This window comes from Wyeomyia smithii, chromosome 2, assembly GCF_029784165.1.
Source record: "Wyeomyia smithii strain HCP4-BCI-WySm-NY-G18 chromosome 2, ASM2978416v1, whole genome shotgun sequence".
Taxonomy (NCBI): domain Eukaryota; kingdom Metazoa; phylum Arthropoda; class Insecta; order Diptera; family Culicidae; genus Wyeomyia; species Wyeomyia smithii.
The window spans coordinates 275,933,398-275,959,420 of record NC_073695.1 but is presented as its reverse complement, the minus strand read 5'-3'; the positions used below and the strand labels follow the sequence as shown (position 1 = coordinate 275,959,420).

At 36.7% G+C, this 26,023-nt stretch overlaps 1 protein-coding gene across 6 annotated transcripts in view; it reads left to right on the top strand.

The window, feature by feature from the left end:
* The first annotated feature begins 7,327 nt into the window (after positions 1–7,327).
* LOC129723042 (uncharacterized) overlaps positions 7,328–26,023 on the top strand; it is a 45,465-nt gene continuing 26,769 nt past the window's right edge. Inside the window, exons 1-2 of one of the 6 annotated variants that reach the window (XM_055676986.1) lie at positions 7,328–7,399; positions 8,444–8,622. The gene's annotated coding sequence lies outside the window, so the exon portion shown is untranslated. Of the gene's footprint in view, positions 8,623–26,023 lie in introns of all 6 variants that reach the window. The other 5 variants (XM_055676985.1, XM_055676983.1, XM_055676982.1 and 2 more) reach the window with 5 other exon arrangements.

Genomic DNA, 26,023 nt, shown 5'->3' with positions numbered 1-26,023 from the left:
GTTAGGGAACATCCATAAATGACGTAGCATTTTTTTTAGATTTTTTTGACCCCCTCCACCCCCATCGTAGCTTTTCGTCACAAAGTCAGGACCCCCCTCTAGATATTTACGTAGCTTTATAACAACCCCCCTCCCCCCACCACAACATATTTTTTTTGCAAATTTTATTATTCAAAACATACTTTTAGTCATAAATGAACAAGAAAAGACAAGAAAGTAATATAAATGACCCTAAACAGACAAAACAGTGATAAAAAAAGAACAATTAGAAAAGATCTAATTTTTTTTCTTAGTTTCATGTTTGCTACGTAGCTTGGCTTGAACCCCCACCCTCCCCCTCGTCCCATTTCGTCACAAAACTGCAAACCCCTCCCTGCTCCCTCAAATGCAACGTCATTTATGAATGTTCCCTTACGTTATATCGAAGCAAAAAAATTTTTTTTAATTTATGCAAGAATGTTAATGGTTACTCAAAAATACGCGAAAACCTATTTTCCATAACCTATCAGTATTTTTGAACCTTTCTCATGCCCATTTAGAAAAATTTTCAGAAGCAAAAAAAAATATTTTTTTCATTTGATACAAGAGGTCACTTAAAGGTGCCTGAAAACCTATTTCCCATCACCTATCAGTATTTTTAAACCATTCTTATGTCCATTTAGGACAATTTTCAACAAGCAAATTTTTTTTTTGTAATTGATGCAAGACTGTTAGTGGTTACTCACAGTTGCGCGAAAACCTGTTTCCCATCACCTATCAGCATTTTAAAACCTTTCTTATGCCCATTTAGAGAAAATTCAACAAGCAGAACATTTTTTTTTAAATTGATGCGAGATTGTGAATTATTACTGAAGGATGCGTGAAAACCTATTTCCCATCACCTATTAGTATTTTTAAAGTTTCCTTATGCACATTTTTGACAATTTACACATTGGTTTCATTGGTTTCAAAACTTACTACAAACATTTTTTGAAGCAATGATAGCCAAAAACAGTTTCTGTATCATTTATTTTCAATTTCAATACATTCTAAAAAGTTACGTTATATCGAGGTAAAAGTTACGTTATATCGAGTTACATTATATCGAGGTTGCCTTATATAGAGGTTGCCTTATATCGAGGTATGATTGCACTAACAGCACAAAATCACAATTTTCCGCATTTGTGAGAACGCATAGCTAACTTTCCAATCGATTGCTGTTAGAATGAAGGACATCCGTTGAAAACTGACTGAGTTTTTGTACCACTATATATGTTGCAGTAAGACGTAATTCTATATCAAAAAAGTCAGTGAATGTTACCATAGGGGCCGTGATCAGTCGTTCGGTGCAAATTGGTGGAGATACTCTCACGAAAGCGCAGGACGGCACTGACATCCATTTTCCGGATCCTTGTGGTCAGCTACTTGGTATCTGTAGCCCGCCAAATATTGTTAAGCACTAGGGCACCGAAAACCCCCTCGATCGGACGACACTGGGGCAAGTTGGTCTGGTGCCGTTCCTTGGGTACGTACCGCATCTGTTTTTCCTCAAGGTATGCCAACGTCTTCTTGGAGTAAAGGGAAGACGCCTTGTTCGGCCAGAGAACGTGCTTCCCATCAGAATGATGCTCCTTCAAAAACGAAACTTTTCGTTCCTCAGGCACTTTTCTGGTTGATGGCAAGTCCGCTCGGTTTGAACCAGAGCTTTGAAATCCTTTCGTCGAAGATTCTCAAACTTATTCACCTCAGAGGTTGTGGACGCCTTGTGGATGGTTTCGTACCGGTGCAGCATGAACAAAGTCCCGCGTTGATTCTACGTCATCCACCAGCACTAAAATTTCACGGTAGCTATCTGCTCGTCCGTGTTCTCAGGGGACCTAGTCTTCTTTCGACAGACGATGCCCTCAGATCTGAGAGTTCTGTGGATATAGAAATGGGAGCAGCGAATGTTTGGGCCGTCGTAGCGCAAACTCGTATCGTCCTTGTTGTTAAATAGCTTATTCAAGAATTCCTTCTTCGTTTTCGTCATGATCTTCGCCGGACGGCTACGATTGGTCTTCCGCTCAACGTTTCGGGGTGCCAGCGTCCGGTTAACAGTGCTCACGGGCACATTTTCGTACCAAAAGTGGTCTTTTTCCTTCGACTTGATGAAATGCATTCGAAAGACCGTACAACGCGCTCGTGGAGTGCTTGTGGTTTCGACGCCATCTTTGATCGAATTGACAGCACCTGAGCGAAAAAATAAACGAGTGACCGATTTCTAGGGAGCCCAGAGAACAATTCTCTCGGTGAAAAAAAAATTGTATTGAATGAAACCAGATAAATAAACTGGCTTTTGGATGTATACATTTACAGATGTGCATGAATGAAGGTACTTGCCTAGAGAATTACATTGGCATTTGATTTGTGGCCAAGAGCGTAGAAAAACGTTCTACGGTAACACTCAGCCAGAGGGTATAAATAAAAAATCTAAACATTAGGAGCGTCCCGAAAGTTATTCAATTTCAAATGCCCTCAACTCAGTCAGTGTTCAACGAATTTCCTTTATGCTTACAGAACTTTATTGGGAAATAAGCTACACTCCCATCAAAACGCATAAATTGTGATTTTGTGATGTTGATTATTGCACTGTTTCGATACATGTGAAGCTTTGTATTGAACGCAGATTTCGACCAATCTAAAAACGATGCTAAACACCGTCCAATACGGATATTTACGAAATCAAGAGAACATGGGTATTTCCGTACCAGCGGGACCAGCGGACCTCGTTCAAACGCACTCTAATTTACTGTCATAGTAAGAATTTCATTGAAGATTTTGGGCACGATATTAAAATTGTGCCCGGTATGACTATTGATTTGTTATGAAAATAGGAACCATAATCGGTTGAAAATTGATTTGAAACGGTGCAAAAACGAACCCAGTAAGCTTAATCTCTACACACATAGTTCCATTGGGGAGAAGCTTCAAGAATGAAAAAAAAAATCAATAACCTCCTTTGAGTTGAGAAGGGTTGGCACGTAGGAATGTAAGATTTTGTGTTGAAACACATAAAAAATCATAGAAAGAAACCAAAGCAAAATGTTGTTATGTGTAATCAATGTTTTATCCGCATGCACGAAGAGTGAGAGAAGACCGGTGGTTTAGCGAATAGACAACCAAATCGTATCAGGAAAATCACTTACATGCTTCAGGAGCAGTCATGTCGTCTCGGCAACTATAAGTCGAAAATTTTTACAATTTTCAAACTCTTAGCTTCAGTAGAAATTTTGTAAAATATTTCAAGACTGTATGAAAAAACAAGATCATGCCATTAGCATGATATTGCTGATACTTAAAAATGGATAATGCGATACACTGCCGGTACCCGCATAACTGTCCTATACTGATTTTGGTCACTTTTGAGTTATCGTCAGGAATCGACTTAATTGTTATCATATTTTCTGGAAAAAAATTGAAATTGATACTTTTGTATGGAAAAACATGGAAAAAAATACCAAGTTGTTTTTGTCCCATATTGAAAGTACCCGCATTACAGTCCCACTGCATAGTGGTACAAACTGTAAACATATAATTTTACTCCAGATTAGTATATATCGTATTATTTCAGGCATATGGAATTATGTCATTTAATTAACTAGACTAATGTTGTTTTTCTGTAGTACAATCTACGTTGCCAATGATGCTGCCGGTTGCTGGTTGAATTTATATGTGATGGGACAAAATATGCGAGTATTTATGAAATGCACCCGCATATTTTGTCCCATTTTGTCTTTTTTTTTTTTTCAAGTTATATAACGTAAAACCAATTCCATTCATGATTTTTTGTTCTCAACGTTAAACTTGTGGTGCCATGAAACTGTTATGGTCATTGGTTCTGGATGTAATTGCTGGAAATCCGAAAAGTCACGGATAATATTTAATCGCCATTTTCTCAACATGTTGTTTTTCATTATGGGACAGTTATCCGGGTACCGGCAGTACACACATCGTCAGAAAACCACTCAAGCAGAAGATATTTATTCTTTCAATTGGTGTGAAGACTCACCGGGAACCCATAATATGCTTAACAGCGATTTCGGCCAACTCTCTATTCGCTCCTCAGCCCAAACCGTATACTAGGAAAAAAACAGGGAGCTGTAGTATTGATTGACTGACAGAGCAAGACATCTAGCCGATGATTGTGAATCCGAAAACTGAACTCACTGTGAAGTGGAACGAAAATAATATCTCCTGAATGGGCGAATTTTGATTGATCGTACAGTAGGGAGGGCTGTATTTTATTTTCGATTATACCGTGCACCACCGCCGAACTCTCTTTGTTTTATTCTCTACAGCAGTGGGCCCTGTCTGGCGAAGATTGATACGGATTTGAAATGTATCCTAAGTGGGATGATTCATGGAACACGCAAAATTCACCCAAACTCACCCAATCATTATTAGATATCCTCAATTTGATAAATTGCTTTGTTTTTTAAAGATTTACATTTAATAGACTGGGTGATCACCAATCGCCATATTTACTACAGCTCAGATAAAACGCAAGCATATGGCTGAAGATTTCACGATATCAAGCGGGCGGTAGGCCACGAGATTAGGCAGTGCACGGGAGTCACGTTTCGCGGTACAACTTTCCCCCAGGATGGAGTTTCTTGCTACCGGAACAAAATAGCCTAGTCAACGGGGGCTTACACGTTATATCCGATACGTGCCGCCAGCGGTTAGTTTGTGATTTGGACTCACGATTAGACAATGGTATTAGCCTCTCCCACCCAGACAATCCCAACGGATTTCCTGTGCGGAAAAGTCACCATGTTTTGTTGTGTTTTGCAACTAAAGTGCTGCTAAGTTTGTGATAAATGAACGGAGGTTGAGTCCTTTTTGCGAAACTCACCCACAGAAATATCATAAATAAAATAGCATTATGCATGCCATAATTGGAATTCATCTGGGATGGAGAGTTGTTCCGTATCCGGGTTCGACGTTAAATATATACTCTTGACACGGGGAAAGGTCAACCTTGCACGATGAACCAGACACCGAACGGTAGGTAGTCACAAAGCAGGAGAATAAATCATTCTGGATCGATTTTTTCGGGCGTCCTTTTTCACCTGGTTTAGCGCCAAACAGATCCGTGTGTGAATTCGTTTTTTTCAGGGGCTTGTGCGGTTTGAAATTTCAGATGAAATTTATCATAGGGCATCATGTATCTTGTGCTCTACTTCTTATGGACAGTAAAAAAATAAACCGCTGAAAATTTGAAGCGATTCAAAAACTAGAACAGAAATATGCTGTATAAAATAGTTTGTTATCATTTTTTGAAGTAAAATAGTACTCCCTCTAAAAACTAAACTATTAACATTGAATTTCGAAATCAAGCATTTATAAATAGGAATTCTTAACCTGAAATATAAAATCAACTTACTTGATCTTTTAGCAGTCTATAATTGAGGATATTTATCTCTGAATGCAACCCAGGAGCTCTTTAAAAACCGAATGAAACCAATGTAAATATCGCGTAGAATTCTTTCAAGAAGTACTTTAAAATTAAAAAACTATAGTTTCAATACGTACCGACAATGGACACTTTTTTAAGCTGCATGATGTTCTTCTGGCAGAAATTCACTGGGCTAAATGAAATCAACGAACATATCTGTTGGAATTCTCATAATTCTTGTAACATCACATGCTGATTTGCTGTCTATTATTTTCATACGTACAGAGTCCTCCCTTTAAAATGCTTTGACCACAGCAGAAATTCGGCTTAATCAATTAAATCCAAACTAGAAATTCGCAAAAACCAATTTACAGCAATGCAAAACTCACGTGTACCCTTACTTTTCGTTTGCAAAACTCTCTTGATAAACACTTTTTTATTTACTTGACAACCGTGTTGACAACGACACTGAATTTGTTATCTACCGCACGTATCATATCATGGCAACCTGATGAATGTGTTCTTGCACTAAAAGGCGAGAAAAGTTTAAAATTTGTTTTCAATTAATTCTACCGAATAACTCATATCATCAAAATTAAATTGACCGTTCCGTAGAATGAAAATTTACCGGTCTCCTCTCTGGGTTCAGATTTTTTTCATCGCCAACAAAAAAAGGTTTCAAATTTTTAATCGAGCGAAACCATTGCAGAAGGGAAGCCCAACACTGGATTTATTTTTTGTTCTTATACTCGAATAAGTTTTATATCCAACAATTATAATTTACAGCTGTTTGTTAGCTTTATCGCCTTTAACTCAACCACAAGCTCAAGTTGTCAGATTTAATTTCGTGGAATAAAACGAAATAGTTTTTACAACCCTCCTCGTCACATCACATCAATTAACCCATGAAAGGCAAACTTTCAATACCATTCAACTAATTTGCTTTGTTTCAAACAAACCCTTCTCGTCGCATTAATCATTGTCGTGACCTAATCGTGAAAAAATCGCTCAGCCAGGATTTACGTTTGTCAAATTACTTAGCACAGCGCCGGTCAGGTTTCTGTTTTTCATGGGGGCCAGGAAAAACTAGATGAATTCATTGCTCCGAATAAAGCATTTAACGAATCGACCCCGACCCGACATCTAATCATAAATTCAGGGCCCTGCAGCTGAAAACTCACCAAAGTCGAAGGAGGAAAAGAACGGTCATTAAAAGGTGATTGATGGTTCAAGTACGCAACAGAAGACGAAATTGCTGGATTCAGCTTTGATTCGGAGGTGTTGTGAAGAAGCGGGAAATTTTGCGTTTGCAGTTTATCCACGTAGCTTCTAAAATCAAAGCTGCTGTTGAAACTGGTTTTTCGTTCTACCTCAACTCAACAATGTCTAGTTAATGATGCTGACCTCGGTCCGCTGGCGGAGGAGATTTGAATTGTTGTCGTTGTCGCGTTTTCCACCAACTGGCTCGATTCAGCTAACAACAATTAATTCTCCCATCGCCATCATGCTCTAATCCCCAACTCAACCTAGAAAGCCATTAATATTCTCTAGACTTACTAGTACTGCTTAACCGACTGAAGGGGAGACGACTTCTTGCGACAATACTGCGCGTTATCAAACAAAAAATTCTAAACCCTCATCACTCCACTGTGACAGTCGCTGATTTTTTGTGATGAAAAATGAAATTGAAAATTTTCGTCTGCCCGTCGGAGCCAGGAGCCACTTGTTGTTATGTGTCGGCAGCACGCTCCGGACGTTCGCTCGTGCCTAAGCGTGAAGTGAGTTCTCACGTGGCATCAATTTCGAGGTCTTCACGGCGCATGTTCCTCGATTTCACGACAGTCACTCACTTCCTGAACCGAGGAAAGCTCAACGCAATAAATATCATTGCACTCAACGTCGCTTTCTCCAGTGAGTAACAGACTTCCGTTGCGGGTAGTATTTCGACTAGCAAATCCTGACTAGGATCAGAATCCCCCCGTGGTCCGTTTAAATTTATTATTACTAAACAAACATAAAATTCGGTGTTGTAAGTGATCACATCTCCTCCTCCTCCTCCTCCTTCTATGGTGACCTCATACGAAGGATAGACAGTGCAGCAGAAAAATGCCTCGAAAAGAGGCTTACCCGTGATGCTGGCGGCTTTCGTTTTGTTCGCCGGATCTAATGTTTCCCAAATCTGGCGACGAGTGGTGTCATTGTGTATGTGCGGTTTAGGGCCCTTACCGGTGAAAGCGGTACCTGGAGGCTTGATGGGGAACGAAAAGTGAGTTTTCCAGTGCTGCTTTGGGACCGACCGGCGGGTTTTCGCCCGCATATTATATCGTAATCAGTTGGGCCTGGCAGTGGCACGTGAACCGGAACACACGTCGGAACAGAATTGATAGATTGGAAGATGCTGAGCCAAAGCATACGAAAGTAATGCATTAAAATGTGATCAGGATTTGCCACTCCTGGCGAGAGACGGACCGTTGATGGTGGGATTTGATGCGGTGTTACGCTTTCGGGGCGACCGGAATTAATTTCGTTTGAGGTGTTTTATCGAGACCCGGTATTTTCTTCTCTTCTTAATTGTTATTCATTGGAAAGACTTGATGGGATTTCTTGTTTTGAGTTAGCAGCGGTAGCATTTACATTGTTTGTGTAGCAATGGAAATATTTGGGCTTAAGTTGTTTAGAATTTTCCACTCAAAGCACAGTAAACTCTGAATAGCGAAGAAAAGTACGTGCAGAACTAAATATGTCAAAGTCGGAAACTGGGAGCTCAGTTCCAGGAACAGCAGCTTTCCGCTTTCTGTGTGAGTGTGTTTGTGTTCGTTGCATTGCAAGTAATGTGACGGAAATAAGAAATGCTTACTTGGAGATGGCTCAAATGTGCACCAGACAGAATCAAGACTAGACACGGTCGACGAAGCACGCCATTCCGGTAAATATTCCAAGTGTCATTTAAGCTGATGAGCTGCTGCTCTATATGTGTTTTGAACTAGAAAGGTTTAGTACTTTCATCCTGCATTTGCTATTCTATAGGGTTTTCAAAGCTTCTTGGACAGTACCGATTTTTAGAATGCAGAATGTATCATATCGAAAGGAGTTTTTTCAAGTGATAGAATAGTGACATAAACGATGGGCCAAAATGTGTGCAAATTGTGTTGAACGTTGTGTGACCATTTTAAAGTACATCCTAGCATATGCAATAAATTTACTTGGTAAGTCATTAACACTAAACTGTCTTCTTTCAAAGTAATTGTTATGTTTTAGATGACTACAATGAATTTATTCACATTCCATGTGAGTATTTTGACTTTTGCTTCCTCCAGAGCTACAGTCTTTAGTAGAACATTTTTAGATTTAGCAAAAATGTGTAAAAAGGAACTCTGAATATTGTAAAATTTGAATTTTGATGAAACGATTCGAATATTCCAATTTGCTTATGAACATTCATCAGCATTCGCAACTACGAAAGTCAAATTTTAAGAGTTAGTATATATTTACTCAATTAAATCAAATTTGAAGAAATAAAAAAAAAATTTTCAATATAAATAATCGATCTGAATCAATTGGCGGAATAATTACTAATTGATTGATTTAATTTTGTTTCTTCAGTTTGACAATTGAAGAGGACAATTTACCTCTCAATACTCAATTTGATAGCCTTTTTTGGTTTTTCGGCTCCTAGGGCATACTTTCGTAACTATAGCAAAATCTGATAATAATTTGATTGATTGAATAAATGAAATGAATTGATGAATAAATGAAAATAGAAGCCTTTTTCACGGTACATGAGTAAAATCGTATCCCAAACAACACTTTTAATATGAAGAAAATTACGTCATCGCATTCGATTCTTTCTTTATCAAAAGCGAAAAACTATCACTGTAGACACGGAGATCTGGAGCGTGATTCAATGTCTGGTCTGTCTTGTTTTGATTACCAAGTTTTCATTTTGAACGGTCGTGAACTTACTAAGTTCACTTTGAAATAACACTGCAAAAGTTGGTTGATATTCCAGCATCAAAAATATATTAAGAATGCGAGTTAAGACTCGTTCAGCTCAAGTACCTAAAACTGCTGCTGTCGCGTTTCGAGTGGAAAGATTTTGAAAAGCTTGTAGAGCGTATTGTAGCGACTGATATAAATAAATAAAAATTTATATATACTAATCCCACGCACAGAATTAAAACGGATGTTTATACAGACTTAGTCTGAAGTAGAGATAGTATAAGGTACGAAACCTAACGATAATTACACTGTGCTACAAATGAAAAAAAAAATGCAAGAACTTCTGAAGTCACCTAGTGTAGGTTGTAGGTCTTGTTGAGTGTAACATTCGCTCATACTAGAAATTTTCCAAACACCCCAAAAATCTGAAGTTATGGTCAAAATACGGTTTTTTGGACCTAAGTGAATACAATTTTTTTTAACTCAGTCATTTCTCAACCGATTTTCAATATTTAGGCAGTTTTGAAAAGAAAATGAATAGAGCTTTCAAAATACATACTGGTTTGTACTAATATCACTAATACATGTTGAGTTATTTGAGTTAAAATATATTTTTTTAGATTTTTTCAATCAATTTTTCAATTTAATTTGAAATTTGCCACCTGTTTTTGTTAGAAAGATACTACAGACGAAACAAACAAAAGTGGTTTTGTGAAAATCGGTGAATATTTGGCTGAGTTATATATTTTTTAAGAAAACCAGAATTTTTGGCTTCTATCCCACAATTATTTCGCGGTGCTACAAATGGTGGAAAAACACAAGAACTTCTGAAGTGACCTAGTGTAGGTTGTAGATCTTGTTGAGTGTAACATTCGCTCATACTAGAAATTTGCCAAACACGGGTTTTTTGACCACAGGGCATACATTTTTTTTAACTCAGTCATTTCTCAACCGATTTTCAATATTTAGGCAGTTTTGGAAAGAAAATGGAAAGAGCTTTCAAAATACATACTGTTTTGTACTAATATCACTAAAACATGTTGAGTAATTTGAGTTTAAATATAATTATTTAGATTTTTTCACATAATTTTTTAATGGAAGGTCTAAGAACTGGGTTTTGATCATAACTTCAAATTTTAGGGGTATTTGAAACTTTAAGTATGCGCGCTATTAACACCTGGCTAGAGATATTACCCACACTAGGTCACATCAAAAGCTCTTGCATTTTTTATCATTTGTAGCACCGTGAAACAATTGTGCGTTAGATGCTAAAATATCTGGTTTTCTTAAAAAACCTATAACTCAGCCAAATATTCACCGATTTTCACAAAACCACTTTTGTTTGATTCGTCATTGAATATTATTTCAAAACTTTATTGCATTTGTAGTATCTTTCTCACAAAAATAGGTTATGTCAAGTTATGTTGAAAAATAGCATGTACAAGTTTAAAGAACTATATTTAAACTCAAATAACTCAACATGTTTTAGTGATATAAGTACAAACCTGTAAATATTTTGAAAGCTCTGTTTATCTTCTTTCCAAAACTGCCTCAATATTGAAAATCGGTTGAGAAATGACTGAGTTAAAAAAAATGTATGCACTGAGGTCCAAAAAACCATATTTTGACCATAACTTCAGATTTTGGAGTCGTTTGGAAAATTTCTAGTATGAGCGAATGTTACACTCAACAAGACCTACAACCTACACTAGGTCACTTCAGAAGTTCTAAATCGCTGTAGCACAGTGTTATTTTTTATGATAACACATCAAATGCAAGAAAATCATTGACATTATTTATTATTCATTTTAAATACTACGGTGTTAAAATAATTTTCAGAAAAGCGAAGATGAGAGCAACATAAAATGACAATAAGAATAGACGATAAGAAAAACCTCGCATCGCAAACTCATTTGTGATGAATCGTGAATCGTAGTAAGCGGATTTTGGTTTTGTTCGCGTTTTAGCAATAGGTTAGTAGTATAATACCAGTTTTTCGCTGCTCTGATCCATAGTTTGATATAAGTTAGTGCTTAAAATCCAGTGCTTAAAATAATACTGTTTTGATTTAAACTTCGTAGACGATAGAATAAAAATCTCATTGTTATAAATAGTGTAATAAAAAGTATGAACAGTATTCAAAGAGAATACGCGGTGGGTGAAAAATAAAAAATATAACAAAAAATGAATCCCAAACTCTGCGTAACGGAACCCAAGTAAATATCGAAACCTTGTGAAGTTTTGAACCCACGAAAAAAAAGCTCCACTTGTACAAAGTTTTCATTCATCCCAGCGAAATACTTTCGAATCAGACTAAAGACCAATGGTAACTCTACCTTCCCTGGTGTGAATCAAAAAAAAATTAACATCATACCGTGTAAAAACCACGTGAAAATTGCAAAATCTATGCAAACAAACCGCATCAAGTCCGAAATTTGTGCAGATTTTAAAATTCTAATATAAAAACCGTGATAAACAAACGTAAGAAAAATTGCGTATAAAGGACCTTAGTATACCTTAATGACTTAATTTCTTAAAGTTTGCTCACAAAATCTCTGACTGAGAAGTGTTTTTCATATGAAATTTTCTCAGAAGCACAATAAAATTGGTAAATTCCAAATTAGAATATACTCATTTGCCAAAAAATGCAATATAATTTTTCAAATACAAAAAGAACATATCTGGTTTGTGACTAGAATTTCTTGGTTAATTTTCTTCAAAATTCAATTTCTATAATGTTCATTGATATAACATACCTGGAGATATAAAAAACTTAGCAAAGAGGATTGCTTAAAACCAGAAAAATGTGCTTTATGCCTTAATAATGCTTTAACTCGAGTTTTACTAATAATACCTTGGGGTGATAAATGGTTTTCAAGTAAAATTTTCTCAGAAATACGATAAAATTTTAAAATTTAAAATCAAAATACACTCAGTTGACTCGAAAAGCATTTTCTTTAAGCAAAAATAATATATTTGATAATACTGCTGCCTAAAATAGTTTAATTTCAATTTTGTGAGTAATATTTTCCAAAAACAAGGAATCATATAAATTCATACCCATAATTAAAGGAAAAGAATGTTTTTTTTTTTTTAACACAAAATGGCACTTTTTTTAAATAAGGGGGACAATCGTGCGGATTGAGGGATGCCCCAATTGGCACCAAGATTGAGACTTAACCATGGCGACCTTATACTTTATAACTTTAAGTAACATCTGAAAAGGTCGTTGACACGTTTATACTTTTTTGGCACACTTGAGACGACTCATGTACCATGTACAATCTTTCATTAGAATGTTTCGATTTCGGGCAAGCATAACTTCTCATTTTGGAACTTTCTTGCAGAAAATTAGTTGGCGTTTGAAAAAAGTGACAGTTAATGTTATAACATTTCGACTCTCTCTCAACGGCTCTCGTTAAACTTTGCTGTCTAATCACTTATGGTCTTTTAATAATTTTGAATTCTTTGTTAGTATAAATATACTGTTTTGATCCAAACGTCGAACTGTCTCAAACTTCGAACACTCCAGAATAAAAGAATAAAATCAAATTATTATAACTAGTGCAATCACCGGGCAATCAGCAGGCGTTGAAAAAGTGACGGTCGGTGTTGCTGTTGAGACGGTTTGATTATCTATCTCTCACCGATTAACGCTGAAGTGTTCGGAATTTATACCAAAGCCGAATTCTGAATTCTCATTAGTGAGCATGCGTAAATGACGTAACTTTTTTTAGTTTTTTTTTTTTTTTTCATTCATGGCCAGTACAGCTATATCTGATCGGTCAGAATATGAATTTAATTTAATTTATCAATGTACCTAGTAGCGTAAAGACGAACCGTTTTAAATTTGCTATTAGGTTAGTAAGTGTCCCACACAAATACACTTAAACAACAAAATTCTTAATTAGTTGTTTCAGTTTCACTGTTTCAGAAGTTGAGCGTTTAACAGCAGGATGTATCGAGTAATAATTAATCACACCTCTAACGAACAGTTCTAAATGAACAGCAAGTCGAGTTATTAGGAGGAATTATTAGGTTCTGCACACGTGGCCTTTGGGATGGCAACAGCTTCTCGAAGATCAGTTTGCGCAAGGACACGCATGACGATTCAATCCGTAAACAAAGCGTACACAACAATTTAGCGTGACTCGTAGCTTATCCATGGAGTCTGGACTTGGTTTTACGTGAAGCAGCTCGCCAAACATGAAATGAGGTAACATCAACGCTTTGAATAGTTTCAGGTGTGTGGCGATGGGAGAAGAAGAAGTAGAACCGTATAGTGATATGCATATAGGGGAACTACTCCATTATTCATCTCATTAAGCCGATATTCACGAAGAATGCACGGATTAAACAACAAATTTTCATGAAATCATTGAACAAATAAACAAAATACGCTTACGTGCTCTTATAGAATCGTTCGGTATTGTATATTTAGTAAACTAAGCTAGATTTATCCTGAATTTTGTAAAACAAACCATTTTGCACAATGCTTCCATATCCATCTCAAAACTTAAATCACTGCTCAATTATTCATCTCACGATGTCCCCATATTCATCACACTGCAATGCACTGTTAATCATGAATGAATCACATTATCATGAATCAAAGTAGCCGCAGCCCGTCGTAGTAGGTTACCTAGATATCCGCTGTAGTTGTTTACGTGCAAATATGGTAACCTAGGTAACCACTGCAGTGCTGTCCATTTAAGTCAATTATGTCGGAATAATTCAACATTTTCAGTATGATTTGTTCGTATTCACAGAACCCGTTTGGCAACTTTTGATTTTCTTCAAGGCAGTGAATACAGATGAAAATACATACAGTTGAAATTTGGGAATTGTAGAAACTCATCTCATATATTTCTGCTAATTCAAGCTTGTTTTTGGAAATTTGAGGTGAACGTTTCAAAGATTAAAGTATTCTTAGTGTAGTGAGTGATTTTGTTTTGTGATTAAAATAAAAAATGGTCCGCAAGTGATGAGAAAAACTTTGGTTGGCGGCTGAACGAGTCCCGTTGTAGCCGTACAGAACAATGCGCGGCTTTTGTTTTCTGAGGTAGGTGATTGAAATAAATAAGTTTTCGAGTGCAGATGCCCGACTATTATATCAAATTTAGAGCTTTTAAGTGAGTTTTTGAGGAATCTACTAAATGAGAAATCTAAAGTAAACTAAAAAGATTCCATTCCATGGATTAGCAGATCGATTTAGTTAGAAAATAGGCGTTGTTTCTGTTTTCAATTGTGTTTTCATGTTGTATGAGATGAATATATGGGCTGAGATGAATAATGGAGCAGTTCCCCTATTTTACCGCATTACTGGTTTATTAGATTATGACATATCAAATCGGTTCAAAAATCGCATTCTCCGTCCACTCTATAGATCCCATCCATTGTAACAGAGGGTAAAAGATTGATTTGAGATGTAGTACTTCTACGGTGACCCTTCAAAACAACTGCTTCGCTTTTCGTTTTGTTGACGAATAGCTGACTCCGCTGGGGCCATAGTAAAAATGAAAGGAAAATCCGTAAGCATTTGAAAGTGGAAAATTTTCGTGACGCTCCCGTTTTTTTGATTTTTGTTTTACTCCCTTCTCTCAGAATATTGCCGTAATACGTAATTCTACGTCAGAAAAATTAACACAACTCTCAGCGCTAAAAATTTTTTGTTATTTTTAGGAAAAACGTTCCCGTGTGTAATGAAAACGAAATATTTAAAAAAAGGAACGCTTAAGGAGGCGAAATTTTTTTTAAGTTTTATGAATTTGATAATCTCACTCAACCTGCTGAACTTTATCCCAATCACTGCAGGTCCTTAAAAAAGAGTTTCGGGGAAACCGCCATAACTCTACTAATAATTGATATTTTTTAGGGACAAATACTTTTTTTGTTGTTGTAAAACTGTGAATCTTACTACAGAAAGTTATGAATCTTACTACAATAACTGTAGGTGCAGCAATAAAAAATAAGCTTTCAAAGTTAAATAGCAGCTAAACTGAAAGAGTTAGATGCTTGGTGTCAAAGAACAACTTGTAGAGTAGACTTCAATGTTTAATATGGTTAACAACAAAACCCATGTTTATCGCAGATTTTAGAGCGAAAATTTAAATGATTTAACATTTGTCCCGTTCTAAGTGCTTCTTATTCTCTCTAATTCGACGTTTTGATTGCGAAATTTTCCAATAAAATCGACAGAATTAAGCTAGCTATCATACTTCTTGGGCTATGCCTCGTTAAAGGCAAGCATAACCGAAAACTGGAATAAGTGAATAACTCTGCAGTAGGTAAATTTTGGACATATGCGTAGAAGGATTTTTTTTTCATCTAATAGAGTCCTCTATCACTCCTCAAAGGATTTTCAGTGAGCTACCTAACACTCTGTATAACTTGTTTAAAATTTTAATCATTTTTTAGGATAACGATCCTAATTCAAACAATTGAAAATATTGTGATAGAATGTTTCATCGTGAAAACGAACTGTCTGGATCATAAACCATTAAATCAATCAATTTTTCATAAAACTCTCTTTGCTGATTAGCACTTGGGATAAAATTTAAAAACTTTAGTTTCAGTATCTACACGCAAAAGTTAGATGGTAAGAAACAACATCGACATTGTGTGAAATAAGCACAACTTTTGATTAAGTTTAAAACTTGCACACGAACTTTTTTACTCTCATTGATAGAAAAAAAATGCAAAATGCAGTACTTCATTTTACAAAAAAAAACGTTGCCATATAGCGATATGTAGTTAACTACAAATTGTACTTGAGTATAAGCATAGCTTGACGAAGGGGTTCAAAGAAAGTTAAACTTCCCATTCTTTTATCGCCAGCTATAAAACTGTAAAACCATCTACTCGGGGTAAGGCACTACGTAAAGCATGTTTCATTTTCCGCGACCTTAGCATAGCTTCGCAGATTCAACCCGCACGATGATTATTATCATCACCATAAAGTTGGACTCGAGCTTCTATTGAGCTATCAAAGTAACTCGCACTGTAAAATCAACCAACATAAGCATGAAGATTTTTATCAGGACTACAGACACTCCGACCAGCAGCAGCCAGTACAACTTTTGGGATAGTGTTTGCCAAGAAAATATCCAGTCATCTCAAGCTCAATGTTTACACGACATAAACACTAGCGTAGCGGAAACTTTCGGTAACAGGGTCTTGTCGTAACAAAAATTTATGTCTTATGTGACTCGAGCCCAATCCCCCTCTGACCTACGGCTGTAATTGGCGACAATTTCAATCCCAACAAATTACTTTCGTACGAGGTTTGTTACAATATTCAGTTGATGAGTTGAAAATTGGTCTAGTAAAACTGTGCGTGTCTGGGAGCTTTCATTTCGGAACAGCTTAATCAAATTGTACTCTGTTTAACTGTCTGGTAATAATTGTTACAGGAATGTAACTGTAAACGATTCTCACTTTATGAATACCTTATCACCAACAGTCATAAAAATCTCCTGAAGAGTATATATTTCAAGCAGAGTACTAATGAACCATAACAACAATTCATTAGGACTACCAAAGTTTGGCATCTTTTCGTTAGTTATTGATGCTTCAACCAGCCAACCGAACTGTTCAACACTGAACTTGTCAGTATCATACAGCCAACTTTTTCCCTCACACTATCTGATTATGGCTTTCCAAGTTTCATGACGGTTGCCACAGTAAACCGTACAATTTTATCCGCCTCTAGCGTACGTACAGCCTAACTCGAGCTTGACTGGCGGGATAGACCGAAATATGACTTTGCTCAGATTAATTCGCACTGATGAAGGAAAGAGAATTCCCATACGGCAAAAACTGTCTCGCTGTAACAGAAGCCATTTCACCAAATCAACTGAACGCACGGATTTGAGTCAAAAACCAGAAAAACAAGCTGCTCCCCCAATTCGATTACAATTCCGCAGACTGAGCCTTTCGCATCGGGTTTTGTGTGCGAGGAGTCAGTATGTCGAAGCACACGGTGTTATTTCACGGTTTGACTGTCTGAAAACGGCTTCATTACATTTCGCGAAATTCACCGATAACGAGCACCTACAGACCAGACCGTACGTGTGGGAAATCATCAACTGCGCCGGAATGCCGAAGCCCTTTCGCAGCTACAGGAGGGAAAACATTTGTTTTTGGTAAACATGTCACCTGCATTGCCATACCGACAACAGACGGGGTGTGTGATATGAGAAGCGAGCGCACCAAATTATGCTGATTATCGAAGCTTCGAGCTCCAGGATGGTGGTTAAAAAAGTTTCGGGTTTCAAATTAGTTTAAATTTTATCAACATTTTTAGTGTATAAAACGAAACAGCAAATCCGGTCACATTTTTATGTCAATAAGTTTCACGCTTTCTATGTACCAGTAATTGCTTGTAATAGCTTTGTAAACATTACAGCTTCTCAGTTTATTTGCTGTGGGAACTGTTCGAAGAAGGAGTAAACAGCAACCACAAAAGTTTAAATAAACACGCAAAAACTTTACTGTGTGGCTTCTGTTTCAGATCTGTACACAAACACTTTTCGGGCCCCTTTCGCAGCAGACTTTAACTTGATAGCAGAGTAAACTTCTTCCATGGTTCACGAGACAATCATACGTTCCTCGGAATTGAACCGAAGTTTATGCGATGTTGAAAATCAATACACAAACAGAAAGTTTTATTCATACATAACTGATGAAGGATAAAATATAATGAAGAAAAAATAGCGTGAAAAATCCTGACTCATGAATATAACATCCCTCCGGTAGCCAAACATCGCAATGAATGAGAAAATACTGCACCAGAGTCTGTACCACAGAATAATACACAGCAGGGAAAAGCGGAGTGAAAAAGTGCGTAGCATTTACATTTTTATTCAATGACTACGTGAATGGGGAACCGCCGCGCCGAGCAAGAAATGTCTGGCGGGTCCATTCCGTAAATCAACATTACGCAGTGAACTTCGAGGAATGAATCGGTGCTTAAAGTTGGTATTTTTAGGTTACGAGTTTATTTAGGTATAAGTAAATAACAGTTTAGCATAATTCGACGTAGGTAATCATTTACAAAGTTGTGTTGTTAGCGATTTCGAGAATTTTCCTTCTTGCGTCTTATCGAATGCTAGAAATACATTTAACGATACAAACCCATTTTTAAAAAATTCTGTTACATTTTTTGTGGCCGAAAATAATCTTCCACTGCTGGAACTGTTAACCAGTATCACAAGTAGCACAATATCGAATAGCGTGTCTGACGTACATCAAGCCAATCTCCCAATCGCTGAAACCTCAAATGTAAATGAGCCATTAATGAGAGTGCAATTGTTAATATACTATTTTTTGTTTCTTGAAGGAGGGAGCATCCACGAACAATAACATTTACAAACCAAAAACGAATAAAACTGGCTTCGATAAAGCAAACAGGTCTTGAACAAATACCATCAAGACTGTGACAGAGTAAACCTGAGTAAAGTGCGTATTTGCGAAGCTTCATGTCTTATTTCAGAGTAATTTCTACTTTGAGTTTTGATATCAAGTTTAAATACCGGAAACTTTCCACACATCCGGTTGAACTGATAAACTCGAAAATATCAACATACTTTTGACGGAGAACTACGTCTCTAAAATGAAAATCTAAAAACGGAAAGGAGATGAAATATTTATATCATTTTTCAAATTCCTATCGCTTGGTAAATTTTCGACAGATCCCCCTCATTCTTGCAGCAATGCATTGAAAAATTATCTACGCATCCGCCCAATTGCAGAAAATTGTAATTTTACTATGCAAACCCTTTCACTATTGAAAATTGTCAAGCCTTGCCGAAACGTGAGTGAGAGCTTTGTTTCCATCCAAAACGAAAAAAAAATTGTCTCCCAGCCGCATAACTGCAATATGCAACACACAACAGTGTAGTAAACTGTTGCGTGGCTGAGAGTACGCTGCATCTTCTACTAAGAACTTCTTCGATTTGAAGAAACAGATCGTGACCGCGAATATTTCTCGTATTTTCCTGAATTTTCGAAATCCTTATCTGTCAATCAAATATCCAAATTCGAAATTCAGAACGCACTTAAAAATTTAGACGCTACGAAAGGTCCTGGACCTGACAGAATAGCTCCAATTTTTCTCAAAAACTTGTAAGAAGAACTATCTACACCTTTGCTACACCTTTTTTAAAATGTCTCTGAAGAATGGAATTTTTCCAGAACTCTGGAAAACTTCATATTTAGTACCAATTTTCAATTCTGGGGCTAAATCTGACATTCGTAATTACCGTGGAATTGCCATTATTTCATGCAATCCAAAATTATTTGAATCTATGATTCTAGTTACTTTTAATGATTATCCTTTTTCATTAAGACTTTATGTCAGATGATGCACTTAGAAATAAACAAATAAACAAATAATAAAAAAATTCTTTCAGCAAGTAAAGAACCAAATTATAACTCAACAGCACGGCTCTTATGAAGGCCGATCAACTACCACAAATCTTTTGCAATTTATAACTTTCACTCTGACTGTAATGGACAATGGCAACCACGTAGAAGCTCTCTATGCGGACCTTAGCAAGGCATTTGGCAGGATCGACATACCTTTTTTGCTCTTCAAGCTCGAAAAATACGGAATGGAAACAAATTTTTTGGAATGGCTGCAGTCATACTTAACAAAACGAACACAAATATTTCGTTTTCAGAAATCTTTTTCAAACCCAATAGAAGTAACTTCTGGGGTTCCTCACGGTTCTCACCTGGGCCCTCTTCTTTTTATATTATACGTAAATGACATTTCCTTCATTCTCAAATCAACACGTGTGCTTGTATATGCTGATGACATGAAGCTTTTTATAGAAATAACCAATGCAGAAGACTTCGAAATATTCCTGAATGAAATTAATGTATTCTACACCTGGTGCAACAAAAGTCTATTACAACTCAACATTAAAAAATGTAATTCAATAGCCTTCAGCAGAAAAACAGTAACACCACGAACAGGCATTTTCCTAGGAAATCAACCAGTAGAAAAATGCAAAATCGTAAGGGACCTAGGCGTAGCCTTAGACTCTAAACTTACATTCATAAAACATTATAACACCATATAAACAAAGCAAATAGTATGCTGGGCTTTTTAAAACGCTTCGGCCATAATTGTAAGACCCATATACAATCAAACTATTAAATAAAACATACGTCCGACAAATTCTGGAATACTGTAGCATTGTATGGGATCCCTATATCGTAACACATGAAGAACGCATTGAATCTGTCCAAAAACAATTTCTTTTGTACGCGCCCCGTAAGCTAAATTGGACAGCATTTCCCTTATCATCATATGAAGCACGCTGCATGCTTATAGACATACAAGCACTTAAAAAACGCCGCGAACTTTCAATGCTTCATTTTATCAATGACATTATTCCAAAATTATTATCGCAATTAAATTTTTATGCACCCAGTCGTCAATTAAAAAATCGTAAAATATTTTCGGAAAATTCCCACAGAACTAACTACTCAAAAAATGGCCCAATAACTCGCATGATGCGTCACTATAATCAACACTGCGAAAATATCGACATCACTATGAGCAGAAATCAAATCAAAAAACGACTGACTACTGGAAATAATGTATAGAATATAAGAAAACATTGTATCATTGTAACTGTAGTCTACATTTGCTTGACGAAATAAATAAATAACTCAATAAATAAATAAATATCTGCTTCCATCCAATATGTAAAGAAAAACTCGCTTGTCATTCCGTGCCGCAGCACGATACAGGAATCCATCGGTCCTTTTCCTCTGGTTGTCAACACGAATGAAGTTCAAAACAAAACTTAAAAAAGTAAAGCCTCTTAAAAGCCTCAAAAAGAGCCTGTTAAAATTGTTGTCTGAAATAAACCACACGAGCTCCGTAGCCGCAAGGTTACAGAGTCCACTTTGGTAAGCGGGCTGTAGTGGGTTCGAATCTTAGTAGAATCAGGCCATTTGGTTATCAAAGGACTTTAAGCATGGGTTTATCCCCAGGCTCCCCACCACGTACCCTTCCTTCAATCTGAATTCTACAGTAACCCTGTTGACTCTCCTTCTAACAAAAATAAGTCCCTATTATAATAAAACTGGTGTGAGTAACATATGAAAGTTCTCTCCAGGGAATTGTAACTAGGCGATATTGTTAGGATGGACAGAGGCTCGGTATAGTAGAGCAGTAAGCTTGAAGCGGAGAGGTAATTACACACAAGCACTGATATGAATGATAGGCAGCGTATGACTTACTTAAATAGTGTTACTGCTAATAATATGAAGTGCGGAGTACAGAAAACACCTGGGCAATATCACAATGGATCTAAGCTCTGGTCGCAGTGATGTGTCCACACAGAAAAAAAAACCTCGGGAACATAAAAATGATGAAAACCGGTACAGCTACGCTGCGCAGTAGTGTGATGTTCACCACAGTTCGATAATACTGTGCATAAACAGCGGATACAGTGCAAATCCAATTGGAAACATCGAAAAGAATTTGAATGTCCGCCAGCCGCACAACTGTAATATGCCACACGCAAGAGTATAATAAGCTGTTGCGTGGCTAAGAGTGCTGAACATCCTGTGATCTGCTTACTTCGAATACAAGAATACAAATGATGTTATCTTGCTTTTAAAACTTTTCAACGAAAAAACAGTTGGAAATAAAAAATAACTGAATGATATTGACAAAATCAATGAACATTCTAGGAATTTCTTTGATTTCCATGAAACTTTTTTACTTTGTAGTTGTGGAAAGCTACCTTACCTTGCTGTACGTAAGAGTCGTCTCCATTACAGTCTGTCCATGGCTGCAGTTCGCCAGCTCTGCAGTCTGCGTAGGATCCGTCCTGATCGATCCACCTTGCCCGCTGTGCACCTCTCCGTCTCGTCCCTGACGAATTGGTTTCAAGAACCATCTTTACCAGGCTGTCGTCCGACATCCTTACAAAATGCCTCAATAAATATCATAAAGTATACGACTAACCTGCAATTGTTTATTGTCGAAATGCTAACCCAGCACCGGAACACCTAGTTCAATGAATTTGCACATTTGATTTTAGCGTGAAACCCTTAAAACGTTCTAATCTTGCTTTTTTTCACGCCGCAGTTTTTTCTCTTCCGATTTTGTTTATATTCTCACGCCGGTAGCCACGAGAATGTTTTCTACGAATACCGGCACGTACGAGTCGCGTAATCACTCAAACTACGTATACTTTTCTCTTTACACTTATGATCATCGAGATCGTATCTAATTTTCACAAAAACTCGACCGAAATGGGCTAAAACTTGCCTTTAAAGTGTAGCACGTCGCGAAATTGCCGTTTTTGCTTTTTTCTATTTTCAACTCGTTTGCACCTGTCAAACTGTGCGCCCGTGTTGGCAGCAAAGTCAGCACACTGCGCGAGCATTTAAAGCATATAGTTTGAAATGAGTTGTGTGAAGTAGTAGTGTTTTCATTTGTGAAGTGTGATTTTAGTGGTTTTTGGATCATCATGCCGCGTTTAACTAAACTAAAAAGAGCAGTGGTTGCTCGCGAGAACGCAAAAAAAATTAAGAGAAATCTTGTTGATCCCTTGGCATGGACATATGAAAATCCGTGGAGCAATCAGTTGGATAAATCGAAAAAACAAAAACTTAAATTCCTTTTCATTTGTTTACCTTTTTATCCTCGCAATTGTTTTGAATGTGAGTTTTCAAAAGCTGTGCAGCACCACAGAACGTTGCAGCACAGCTGATCGAAGCCAGCCGTTGACTTTCGGTGGTAGCAGCAGTAGTCAGTAGGTGAGGGAACAAATTAGCTAATAATCTGGCAACCATGTACTGTTTTACCGTGTTGCACCAATACAACCACATATGAGTGTAAAGATGTAGTTGTGTCAACAATGATGCAATGATGCTTGGATTTCGTCCCATTTCACCTTAATAACACCAAAAATTTCAAAGTAGACGTAGACGTAAAAGTCTACGGACTTAGAATTCGAGATTTTCTCACGAATACAAAACGGGTAATACCTATCACTTCAAACTATTCCTTTCAGCACAAAATGGAATCTTTTCACCACATGAGCCACCGTATGGAAGCTTTGACTCTCAGTAAAGCATCAAAACTAAAGAAATTGGAATATATTTTTGAAATTGACAGTTAGTCCATCCAAGGCTTTTTGAAGAAAGAGAAAAGAGCCCAATTAAGATAGTTTTTCACAACACTCACCCACATAACAGAAGCTCTGAAAAGGGTAGCTGTTGAATATGACGTTGCCTAGACACGTCAACTTCGTTCAAAATTTAAAAAAAAATGGAGAGGATATAGTCTACACTAGTAGGAATACCCTACTCAAAACAATATTGGGATCTACTAAGGACTCCATTGCACAGTGGTTCAATAAGGCAAAAAGTGGAACTTAATTCCATAGCGCCTTTTACTTTCGTCCTAGCTTAAAAGTGTCTTCGGAACAATTGTTTGTATGAATGACCCGCATAATCGCAAATTATCAAAAGATATGAAAAGTTTACTATACTAAAAATAAAAAAATAACTTTTTTGTGTTAAGAGATAGAAGAATAGTTTATTCGGCAAAGTTTTAGAAAATTCAAAAATATGAAACTTTGTCGAACAAATGAAAATCCTATCTTTTTTCGGTACAAAATTATGAAGTATATTACATGAAACTTACTTAAAAGTTAGTTTTTTGTACTTAACTTTTGTTAGTTGAATTTTACACAAAAGTGTTGTTCGGAGAAATTGTTAGGGTACACAAAACACACACTTTTACCACAGGCCATATATCTCCAGAACTTTTCCTTGAAAAGTAATATCATATTTTAGCTTTCTTTCGATAACTTGAAGAACGTATAGGTTGAAAAGGGCAAGTGGAATCATGATGTCAATACTTTTCCTTGAAGTTAAGCTGAACTACTATAAACTCCTTCAGGTTCTATTTGTCGCAATTCACCCATATTAGAGTATGGCGAGCATATGTTACAGTAGGATTTCATATATCAGAAATATTAATTTTTTTGAGTTAAGAGATAGAGAAATGATTTATTCGGCAAAATTTTAGAACGTGCAAAAATATGAAGATGTGTGGCCTTCAACAAAAACGTGTGTTCTGTATGCCCAAATGCTTCTTTAGAACAACGTTTTCTTGTAAAATGTAACTAACAAAAGTTAAGTGCAAAAAATTAACTTTCAAGTAACTTGTACAAAAACACTAACCCTATACCCAATAAAGACAGGAATTTTGTTTGTTCAGCAAAGTTTCATATTTTTGCACGTTCTAAAACTTTGCCGAATAAACCATTCCTCTATTTCTCAACACAAAAAAGTTAGTATTTTTGAGATATGAAAACCTACTGTAACATATGCTCGCCGTACTCTAATTTGGGTGGATTGAGACGAATAAAACCTAAAGGAGTTTATAGTACTTCAGCTTAACTTCAAGGAACAGTATTGACATCATGATTCCACTTGCCTTTTTTTATCCTATACGTTCTTGAAGTTATCGAAAAAAATAGGCTAAAATATGATATAACTTCGTAAGGAAAAGTCCTGGAGATATATGACCTTTGGCAAAAATGTGTGTTTTGTGTACTCTAACAATTCCTCTGAACAATACTTTCGTGTAAAATGTAACTAACAAAAGTTAAGTACAAAAAACTAACTTTTAAGTAAGTGCCATGTAATATACTTTATAACTCTTGTAAACTAACTCATCCGCACACGCAAGATAAGTGAAATAAATAAAATTTGAGCAAAATCCATAGAACACAAGAAGTCTGCTTTCAGCTGATGCAGACAAGAAGCCAACCTATCCGAGCCTAGCTTGCTTGAGGTCCATTGATTTGTTGTTCTCGAGCTGCTTGATAGCATCGTTAACTTCACTTATTATGGGGGGCGGCTTGTCTCCCTCATCCGCTGAGCTGACAAAGTCGTTACTCCTACCGTCTGCACCATTCAGCTGTTCATTGTAGTGCTGCGGCTGCCACGACGGCACGAAGGGCAAAACTTGAAACACCGTCAAAACTTGTAGGTAAAGGTGGCAATTTGTCACATTACCCTTGATTTTACAGCGACTAGAGTCGAGTCCAGTTACTTGACTTTCCATATGTAACACTCCTCTTTTTCTAAATTCCATTTACGGAGAATTTAACCCGTTTTGGACCTGGTGTACGTTTTATCAAACAGTACTTTAGGTTTTTTTTGCGAATAAGTAAGAAGTGATAAACATACTCGGCACCTCACACATTTTTTCTATATTTGAACTAAACTAAAATAATGGAAACTATTGATAATTATACACTAAGGTCGCTTTTTACGCGGTTTTTTTAGGCGACTATTTTTACGCGGATTCCGGAATTTAAGCAGTATTTTTTCTTACGCGGATTTTGGAATTTACGCGGTTTCCTTTTACGCGGTTTCCTTTTACGCGGCACGTATCTTCCGCATGAAAGCGACTCTAGTGTACATTCTAGTAGCTAGCAGATAACATTTATCAATGTTCTACAATCAATTTTTCGCTTGAGCCCACTGTAATGAAAAATTAACAGTAAAACACTCGGTTGTGGAAAGTCCAAAAAAACTTGAATCATTATTTTTACCTGGTCAGAACAACTCTAAGATCAATAAAATTGATCGAAATAATATTCATATTTCTAAACGTTA